Below are 10,735 nucleotides of genomic sequence, written 5' to 3'. Positions count from 1 at the left end.
GTGATCAGTTCAGGACAAGGAAGAAAAAAGGTGACTGACATTGTCAAGCAGATACTTTAGATGGAAGAAGTACATGAAAATGATAGTGACTGGCGTTCGTGTAAGAAAAATTTAAAATTTACGCTAACATACTATTTTGGTGACAACATAAGTTGTCACCAAAATAGTAATAGAGAGGATATTTTGTAATGCAGACACCTAATGTGGCGACAACTAGGGATTTTCTCTCACTTCCTTTTGTGAATATGGGACAGGAAGTGAAGTGAAATCTCCCCAATAGGGACACAAATGGAAATATAAAAAAAAAAAAAAAAAAAAAAAAAAAAAACACCCCACACACCAAAACAAAAACACCCTACTTAAAACTAGTAAGTATAGCAGTTTCAATCTCAACCCCCCCCCCCCCCCCATTTTAATGCACTACAAGGCTACAATGTATAGTAAATCAATATTTATTGCAATGCGAGAGTGAGGAAGGAAAATCCCGAGAGAATGGAAAAGTCATCTTCTTTCTTGTGAGCCGAATCCTTTTGACTTTAAAATGCAGGAAAAATAAAAAGATGAACTTTTCTCTTCGGAAAATAGTAAAACCCCCAAAACATTGTCAATTCCTCTCTAAAATATGGGAAAGGTTTTTTTTTTCTTTTTTTTTTTTTTTTTTTGTTTTTGTTCCCAGAGTTCCTTCAAGTTTTCTTCACTAAAATGTAAAATACATCACCAAAAAAAAAAAAAAAAAAAAAAAAAAACCCCGGGCAAAAATGAAACCTTGTTAACACTTCATGTATAAAAACGGGATATCCTGTGCATGTTCATGTATAAATAGTGTCTGTACATTGTATAAAAAAAAAAAAAATAAAAAAAAAAAATGTATTTAAAGTCCGGCTGTTGCTCCACCTGGTGGGGGCGGAGCCTCAGCTGAGGTAGGGCGGTCTCTCAGAATCCGTTATGGTCTGAATGTAAACAAGTTCTTTCCTTCGGTGGTCCCATCTTCTATATTCCGAGGTCCAAGGAGGGGACGAAAAGTGTACTGGAGGGTCCTGGAGACCTGTAAAAAAAAAAATAAATAAATATAAAAATAAAATAAAAAACACACAAGTGAAAGAAAATCTGAGTTTTGGTCGCCCCCAGAATAGTTGGGGCTCCTTGACACTTTGCTTCAGAATTTGGCATCGGATACAATTTTTTAAAAGCGCTCTGAAGGTCAATCAAAGCTCCTCCCACTAAATAAAGCCGTCCCTTGCCCTCCTGGTCACACGTTGTGTTTGCTTAAACTACAACCCCCCCCCCCCCCACACACACACACACACACACACACTTTCTTGGTGCTTCTCCAAAGCCTCCCTAGAAGTCTATGATAACGCTCACTTACAACACCTGAAGCTTTAGAGGGGCTTTTATTCAGCGTCTGCTTTGCTTAGGAGGTATTGGATCGGGGGGGGGGGGAGGGGTGTCAATCCGGGGTGTCAATCCGGGGCCCTCCAGCTGTAGTGGAACTACATTTCCCATGAGGCATTGCAAGGCTGGCAAGTTATAATTACTCCCAGAGGCATGATGGGACTTGTGGTTCTGCAACAGCTGAAGGCCCCCCCCCCCCCCAGGTTTCCTACCCCTATATTAGGAGGTATGAGATATCCCAGGATGCACTGGGAAACCAACAGCAAGTGAACCGGAAAGGACATCATAAGCAACCACTACTGGAGCCGGGGGGGACTAATGGAGGGGCTGGAAGAGATCTGCTGAGCGAGGGTATTACTGGATTGGGGGGGGGGGGGCTATGGTGGATCTGCTGAGTGAGGGTACTACTGGAGCAGAGGGGGGGGGGGGGGAGGTTTGGGATCTGCTGAACAAGGGTACCACTGAGCTGGGAATCCACCGATTTAGGGGGGTTCTATTGGGGACGTCCTTGACTTTCTGGGGGTATATCTGAATGATGCCTGAGGCCACAGACATTCAGATATTGCCGTTTTCAGCCAGTGATTCCCTTCACCATAAGAATGATCATAGTGGCTGTTCCGCTGCTTGATCGTTCTTACGGGAGGAGACGTCCCCCCCCCTCCCCCCTCCCGCCTCCCTCCGGTGCTTCTACCGACTCACCGCTTCCATCGGTGAGTCGGTCACAGGATCCGCCGACCCCCCCGGATAATACCATAGAGATTTCCAGCGGACCAGATCGTCCCCGGAGTCTCTACGATCGTTCGGAGGCCGGGCGCAATGTTATGACGTCACGTCCGGCCTCTGCATTCAAAATAACGGCGCCGATTTGCCTAGGAAGCCAGGATCGTTTTATTTTTAAAATTTTATTTTAGGCTTCCCAGCCTAGAGGTGAGATATGGGGTCTTATTGACACCCCCCCCATATCTCACTGTAAAGAGGTCCAATTGTGCCATATTCCTATTACAAGGGATGTTTACATTCCTTGTAATAAAAAAAAAAAAAAAAAAAATGACTTTTTTATTCCTAAGTGTCAAACTAAAAATAAATAAAAGTAAAATTAACAATAAAAAAAAATATTTAAAGCGCCCCTGTCCCCGTGAGCTCGTACGCAGAAGCGAACGCATACGCAAGTCCCGCCCACATATGAAAACGGTGTGCAAACCACACGGGTGAGGTATCGCCGCGAACGTTAGAGTGAGAGCAATAATTCTAGCACTAGACCTCCTCTGTACCGCAAAACATGTAACCAGTAAACATTTTTTAAAGCATCACCTATGGGAATTTTTAAATACCAAAGTTTGGCGCCATTCCACAAGCGCGTTCAATTTTGAAGCGTGACATGTTGGGTATCTATTTACTCGGCGTATCCTCCTCTTTCACATTATGCAAAAAAAAAAAAATAAAATTGGGCTAACTTTACTGTTTTTTTTTTAAAGCATGAAACTTTTTCTGAAAAAAAAAACGCGTTAGAAAATTGCTGCGCAAATAGCATGCGAGATAAAAAGTTGCAACAACCGCCATCGTATTCTCTAGGGTCTTTGCAAAAAAAAAAAAAAAATATATAACAATATAATATATATATATATATATATATATATATATAATTTTCTAGCAAAAAAAATTATGAATTTTACATGTAGGAGAGAAATGTCAGAATTGGCCTGGATGCGAAGTGAAATAATAATAATAATAATAATGAAATGCTGGTCACATTAGCCAATTGCACATTTTTGCAATGTATTATACGGTTTTAAAACTTTATGCACCTTGAGCTGTGTAAAAATGCTGACATGCAAATTCAGCCTGCCTAGGACCGCCCACTCCCCCAAAAATTAGCATCCAGACATAAGGGCATTTTAATACGTGCATAACTCCTCCCAAGAGCCAGCCCACGGGTTCATGGTACGGTGGCGTTTCCAGCAGGCTATACACAGCACCCTGCTGGCCCCGCCCACCAGCCATGATCTACTGGCAATGCATAGACAAGCACAGGGACCCGGTAATGACATCCTCGAGTCTGAAATAAAAGTATGTAATGGAAAAAAAAAAAAAAAAAAGATTTTATTTAAAAACAACATTAGCATGTTGACGAGGAGGAGGGGGGAGGGGAGGAATCATGAAAAGACAAGTGTAAGCAGATTAAACTTCAGCTTTGAATAATATATTGAAGTAGAAAACCTCTTTATACTAATGGGCCATAAAACATTCTCTATGGCAGCAAATGGAGTCTGACTGCTAATTACAGAAATGCCATCAGCCTCCAGAACGGTGGGTGGGGATCGCAGAGCGATCGTCAGGTGACCCGACTCATTTCATGGCCTATTAGCAGACAAATCAGGCCAGCCGTTCTAATTGGTGAATATTAATGAGGGCCTCGGGTTTGGTAATTGGCTACAGTATGGAATACCAAAAACACACACATTGTATGGAGCACAGAATTCTACCACCTGTCCTGACATGTACAGGGGGGGGGGGGGGAACTTGTACACGCCTCACACCAGGGATAATAATATTATTATTATTATTATTATTATTAATACCTCCCAGGGATGCGCCCCAAGGCCCAATCCAATGCATGCCAACTCAACACAAGCAACATGCAATTCCATTTTAAAATCATAAAAGCACACAGCTGATTTTTAGTGTGTGGGGGGGGGGGAGGGGGGGTGGCACGCTGTTTGCGACGTTTGCACTGGTGGGTTCTAGATGTCCTTGGCCCAACACTGGTTCCACCCCAGACCCCTGCCTCTAAATACACAGAGACTTCCCATTTGCCCCCCCCCCCCCCTTACAATTAAAGCCTTTGAGTTCCTGCCCATGTGCACCAATTCATAAGGTGGATGGTGTGATTCGGGACATGGCATTGCCGGGACAGAGAGGGTCACAACGTGGGATTGGGCAAATCCAGGAAAGTTGCCAACTACAAGAAATGTTAGAATTGCTCACGAGGCTTAAGAAGGGGAGGAAGTAGATCACAGACCCCGCTATACCCCTTACAGGCCCTTCTATACCCCCTACCACTTACTCCTTACAGGCCCTTCTATACCCACTTACCCCTTACAGGCCCTTCTATACCCCACTACCCCTTACAGGCCCTTCTATACCCCACTACCCCTTACAGGCCCTTCTATACCCCACTACCCCTTACAGGCCCTTCTATACCCCACTACCCCTTACAGGCCCTTCTATACCCCACTACCCCTTACAGGCCCTTCTATACCCCACTACCCCTTACAGGCCCTTCTATACCCCACTACCCCTTACAGGCCCTTCTATACCCCACTACCCCTTACAGGCCCTTCTATACCCCACTACCCCTTACAGGCCCTTCTATACCCCACTACCCCTTACAGGCCCTTCTATACCCCACTACCCCTTACAGGCCCTTCTATACCCCCTACCACTTACACAGCCCCCCAAATCACCTTCATCATTCCCTGCAATGACATCGTACTATTGTATGATGAACCGTCTTATACTTGTACACTGTCAATCTCTGTCCCAGTGCAGATTTCTGATGACAGTGTACATTTGCCCAGAAGGGAGCACACATTACCCCGGGGTACATTCGAACAAGGGGGAGCGGCACACATTCCCCCAAGGGTACCTTCGCCTGGAGGGGAGGAGAGCATACATTCCAAAAAAAAAAAAAAAAAAAAAAAAAAAAGGTACATTTTCCCCCCCCTACATTCACCAGGGGGGGGGGGGCACACATTGTTCCCCCCCCCCCCCCGGGACATTCTCTCGGGGGGAGGGGCCCCATCTACAAAAAGTTATTTTGTGAAGCTCACTATACCAGGTGAGCGGGTGGGCGGAGTTGTGGGCGGGGAGAGCGATTGTTTTGATGCGTTTGGCACACGATATTCTCACCCTGTGTGACGTCTCAAGGAAGCTGCACAAACCAGATCAGATAACAATATGTCACTCACCCCGGCACCGTCAGCCGGTCCGTATTATTGTGCAATTCAGGAGTTTATCATCATTACCGACCCGGAGGATGGGAGGACCCCGCCCAGACCTTCAAGGAAGACTCCATTGTGTCCTCACTACATTACACGATTGTTAGCCGGGGCAAGAGGAGCGAGAGCCTGGGGGGGTATGAAGTAGACGTGAACCCCAACAGGGTGACTACTGGCTTCCTTTCTGCATAATCAACTGCCACTTCAGGAACATTTTTCCCCATCGCTGGTGATATTAAAAAAGAAATAAAACTTTGAAGTTTTAAATAGAATGGTGGTGGGGGGGGGGGGGGGGGGGGGTGGCAAAGCCTCAGTTAGAGGTCCAAGTGACAACACAGGAGCACAGCTAGGAGACAGGGAAAGTGTTGTCACCCTACAACAGGAAGTGACCTGCATGGCGGGATCACCAGAGATTATAAATAAAAATGACTTACAAAGACTTTTGGAAATACCCGTTTATGAGGAGATCATAGAGATCGGGATTAGAAGTTCTAGACAGATCATTTCAATTGTATTTTTTTTTTTAAACCATCCCCCGGCCCGCAGTATTGGGAAAGGATGGGTGTGGGGCGGTTCTATTGTTTAAGGGCCAATGTCATATGACATTGGGGGGGGGGGGGGGGGGGAATGACAGTGCGGCGATCACGTCACACTGTGTCCCTGCGTGCGACGCGGCGCATTTCGGTAAAGAGCCAATGACGAGGCTCTATATCCATGTGATCAGCTGTGTCCAATCACATGTGAAATCTTCCCTTCTAGATTGTAAGCTCTAAAGAGCCGGACCCTCCGATTCCTCCCATATTGAATTGTACGGTCTGTCCTCGTGTTGTAAAGCAATGCGCAGAAACTGTTGGGGTTATATATATATATATATATTAAAGCGGGAGTCCGCCGGGACTCCGCGTGTTTTTTTTTTTTTTTAAAGCCAGCAGCTACAAATACTGCAGCTGCTGACTTTTAAAATAGTGACACTTACCCGCCCAGCGCGCCCGCGATGTCGGCACCCGAAGCCGATCTCTCGATCGTCTCTCGGGTGCTGCCGCCGCCATCTTGGGTATGGGAATCACGAAATTGAGCCTTTCGGCTTCATTTCCCGGTTCCCTACTGCGCATGCACGAATCGCGCTGCGCAATAAGGATGGTCCCTGCTGCCTCTGGGATCTGTGTGTTTCCCAGCAGGCAGCGGGGCACTTGCGGAAAGGGGCGTAATTTACGCCCCTTTCCGCAGAGAGCTATCCCGGAAGTGGGTGCAGAATACCTGTACAGGTATCTGCACCCCCCTCCCCCCTGAAAGGTGCCAATTGTGGCGCCGGAGGGGGGGGAGGAATCCGATGAGCGGAAGGTCCATTTTAGGGTGGACCTCCGCTTTAAGAATAATAATCTGGTTATCGGCTCGTACTGACAGAGTGAAAGGAGACCTGTACCAGTAATCAGGGCACCGATCATCAGTGCAGCCCCAACAGTGACAAGCAGTGCTGCATATTAGTGCCTCCTCATCAGTGCAGGAGAGGAAAAAAAAAAAAAAAAAAAAAAAAAAAAGAAGTGCTCATTTACCAAATTTTCTACCAGAAACTAAGAAAAGTAAAAATGTGGGGTTCCCCCCCCCTTTCTCTCTAAAAAAGTGACAGCACTGAAAACCGAGAATGAGGCTGGGCAGGAAGGAGTACCTGGTATTTGAAAGGGTTACAGATTGTGTTCCCTGGCGCCATCATGGTAGCATACCACCACAGGTTTGCCGCCATGGATTGGCATCCAGGAAAATTGATACAATTTTTATTTTGTACTCTTTGGAAAAGAATTCTCCCCACTTCCTGTCTATTTGAAGGATGTCAGGGCAGGATGCAGGCTAGGGTCGCCACCTTTCCTTCAAGTCAAACCCGAACACTTTAGCGGCACACAGCAATGTTTTTTATACTGTACATATATTTTGCTATTAAATAACATTTTTAATCATACGAAGTTAACAACAAGAGTCCCCCTTTACATCAGAGTCCACAGAGTTCCCCTTTTACATCTGAACTTGCAGAGTTCCCTTTCACTGTAAGGGGGGAATCTGCAGACTCTGATGTAAGGGAGAACTCTGGGGACTCTGACATAAGGAATGCTCTGGGAACCCTGATTTAAGGGGGAACACTGAGAACTCTGATGTATGGAGAAGACTGATGTAAGGGGGAAAACTGTGGCTTCTGTTGTAAAGGTGAACTCTGATGTAAGGGGTGCTCTGAGAACCCTGATTTACCTTACCTCACTCAGAGGCAGGAGAGAGAAGGGGGGAGACTTCAGTCACAGACAGGGATGGATGGTGAGCTCACTCACCCCTTGGCAGTCAGCACCTCTCAACCAGATGTATCTGAAGCTGCTGGACTTCAGGATTTCCAGCCCCAACTTTCTTTTTCTGAGGCACAGTGCTGGGGATTAGAGTGTGGGCAGAGAGAGGGGTGGGAAAGAGGTGCAGATCGAGCCCTCTCTCCTCTGCTGTCTGTGTGTTTGCGGGGGGGGGGAGAGATTTGTTAGTGTTGGCTTTGGGTAGTGTGAAAGAGTGTAACAGACACTCTAAGTTTAGACAACTGCAGCCAGCAACCCTGCTTGGAAGCCATAGTCCAGTCTAAAACCTGGACATACGATTCCAAACCCGAACTGTCCGGGTGAATCCTGGACAGTTGGCAACCCTAATGCAGGCAGCCAATATAAAAAAAAGAAATAATTTATATATTATATATCCACATAGGCTTTTAACCAATACTATTCCTTTATATTGGTTCTTAAAATGTACAAATGCAGCAATTTATAATTTGGAAGAAAGATTTTTGTGCCGGGAAACACCTTTTTAAAAGATAAAAAGCGCATTTTATATACAACTCTATGGATCAGACTGAAATAAATGGGACAGAGGGACATTACTCCAGATCAGGGACAGTTGGGAGTTGTGTAAAAGGCAATTCTAGTAAATGTCTCTTTGGTGCTTCCAGAGCAAATAAAGAGCTAAACATGTGCAAATGTTGCAAGAAATCCCCCCCAACATTCCGCAGCGGAGGAGGGGCAATCGCAGGTCGGTGGGACAAGTCACAACAAACAACACAACAACGTGCAATGCAAACAAACTGAAAAGGGATTTGGAGACACCAGGAGAAAAAAAAAAAAAAAAAAGAACCACACACACACAAACTTTTTGCAATTACGGCAAGTTGTATAAAAAACAAAAAAACAACAACACGCATGCTCTCCTTCCCCGACATGCACAGGAACGCGCTCCGCTAGCGGACGCACAGCAGTGCTATTGATGATTTTGTTAGTTAATGGCCCCTCCAAGCATCTGACGCATTTTTTTACCAGCGCCAAACCGCATGTCACCGCACCGTTATACAGTTTGGTGCCATTTTGCAAAAAAAGGGGTCAGGGACTTTTGTGCGTTTCTCACCCCTAGGAAAAGCCTGCGAAATAAATGGGCCACCTAAAAACGCGGTGTGTGGAAATGCGCCGGCTCTGGTGCCCCCCACTGTCACCAAAACGGAAGCTCTCATTAAAAGTAATGCCCGGTGATCCTGCCATGTAGGGCATTGTTCAGGTACTTCCTGCTAAAAAAGTATGAACAAGGCTCCACCCACCACCCCCTCCCAGGCGTATCACGTCACATTCGGCTAACCGAGACATTTTTGCTACCCGCTGGAGTGCGCATGCGCAACGCCGCCATATGTATTCCAACAATTTTTCAAATGTTGAAATAACCAAAACGAATCCGGGTGACCCGCTTCCATCACCTTGGATGGTTTCCCAGCCAATAGGGCACCTGGGTTGTCACCCATTATAAACCCCCGGCCAACCTCTGTCTCACATCTACCACCATTAGCCAATCTACCACCATAGACATCAAGTTGTCACCCAATATCACCTAGGCAACCGAGGTCTCACGTCTACCACCGGCGCCCAGTCTTAACCAGTCTGGCCCAACTGCAGCACCAACGTTTGGTTCTACAACAAGGGTCTCCTTACCGTCTCCTGCAGGGGGTCACACCAGTCTGTCCACCACCACCTGGATACCCGCCGCTTCCAGCTGCCCACACAGGCTACCGATGGCGCTGAGCTCCAGGTTCTTCTGCTGCAGGGAGGGGGTGTCCAGCCGGCCATTAAGTCCGTTATGGATGAGGATGGTCGGGGTGAGGTGCACAGGTCCACTTGGCGGATTCGGGGAGGAGGAAACCACGAAAGGTAACCCACCTCTGACCTTCACCATTTTCCTCCGGCCCGTCTGGCTGAGCCTCTCAGAGAACTTCCTGGCCAGCTGCCTCAGGTTGCTCTTCCTGGGCGATGGAAGGTTCTCCTTCAACAAGTCCTCCATGGAGACCTCCAGGTTGAAGGCGTACCAAACCATCCACCACAAGAGGCTGAAGAAGATCAGGATGCCCCCGCTGTAGATGATGAACTCCCCGAAACTACGACCGTCCAGCTGCAGGTTGGCAAAGATGCCGGTCAGGATGAGGGCAACCCCCAGCATGTCAAAGCACAAGGCCAATAGGAAGAGGACCGGGCATCGCCCAACCAACCTCCTTGGCTTACACCAAAACATCTCTGGGTCAGGGAGCCTCGGCGGCCATTCACCTGGTCTGCTCACCTGTGAGCTCTGAGTGTTACCTGACTCCCTGCCTTCCTCCTCATTTGCATAAATTGGGAGCCACTCCCAGGCCAGTCACAGACTACCTTGTTGTTGCATAAGAGTGGAGGATAAAGGTGAGTGGGCGGGGCTGATTACACCTTCCACTGCAAACTTTATTTTTAGCTTTGTGATAAACTGGGCCACGCTGGTGGCGGAACATTCCACCTGAAGAGAAGTCTCTGCAGAGCATTGCATCTAAAGAAACATTTTCTGCAGAGCATTGCATCTAATGAAACATTTACTGCAGAGCATTGCATCTAATGAAACATTTTCTGCAGAGCATTGCATCTAATGAAACATTTTCTGCAGAGCATTGCATCTAATGAAACATTTTCTGCAGAGCATTGCATCTAAAGAAACATTTTCTGCAGAGCATTGCATCTAAAGAAACATTTTCTGCAGAGCATTGCATCTAAAGAAACATTTTCTGCAGAGCATTGCATTTAAAGAAACATTTTCTGCAGGGCATTGCATCTAATGAAACATTTTCTGCAGAGCATTGCATTTAAAGAAACATTTTCTGCAGAGCATTGCATCTAATGAAACATTTACTGCAGAGCATTGCATCTAATGAAACATTTTCTGCAGAGCATTGCATCTAATGAAACATTTACTGCAGAGCATTGCATCTAATGAAACATTTTCTGCAGAGCATTGCATCTAATGAAACATTTTCTGCAGAGCATTGCATC

General features: G+C 46.4%; 1 long non-coding RNA gene across 1 annotated transcript; it reads right to left on the bottom strand.

The window, feature by feature from the left end:
* Positions 1-436: 436 nt before the first annotated feature.
* LOC143934827 (uncharacterized) lies at positions 437-10,065 on the bottom strand. Its single transcript, XR_013263374.1, has 2 exons — positions 9,383-10,065; positions 437-1,045 (listed from the first exon to the last, which is right to left on the bottom strand). It is a non-coding gene; the product is annotated as an uncharacterized LOC143934827 (long non-coding RNA).
* Between the last annotated feature and the right edge of the window lie 670 nt (positions 10,066-10,735).

The sequence above is a fragment of the Lithobates pipiens genome, unplaced genomic scaffold, assembly GCF_037356315.1.
Source record: "Lithobates pipiens isolate NorthernLeopardFrog02 unplaced genomic scaffold, aLitPip1_a1.2 Scaffold_28, whole genome shotgun sequence".
In the NCBI taxonomy this organism is placed as follows: Eukaryota; Metazoa; Chordata; class Amphibia; order Anura; family Ranidae; genus Lithobates; species Lithobates pipiens.
Note: the sequence above shows the minus strand (reverse complement) of the source record. Positions and strands in the feature narration are given on the sequence as shown.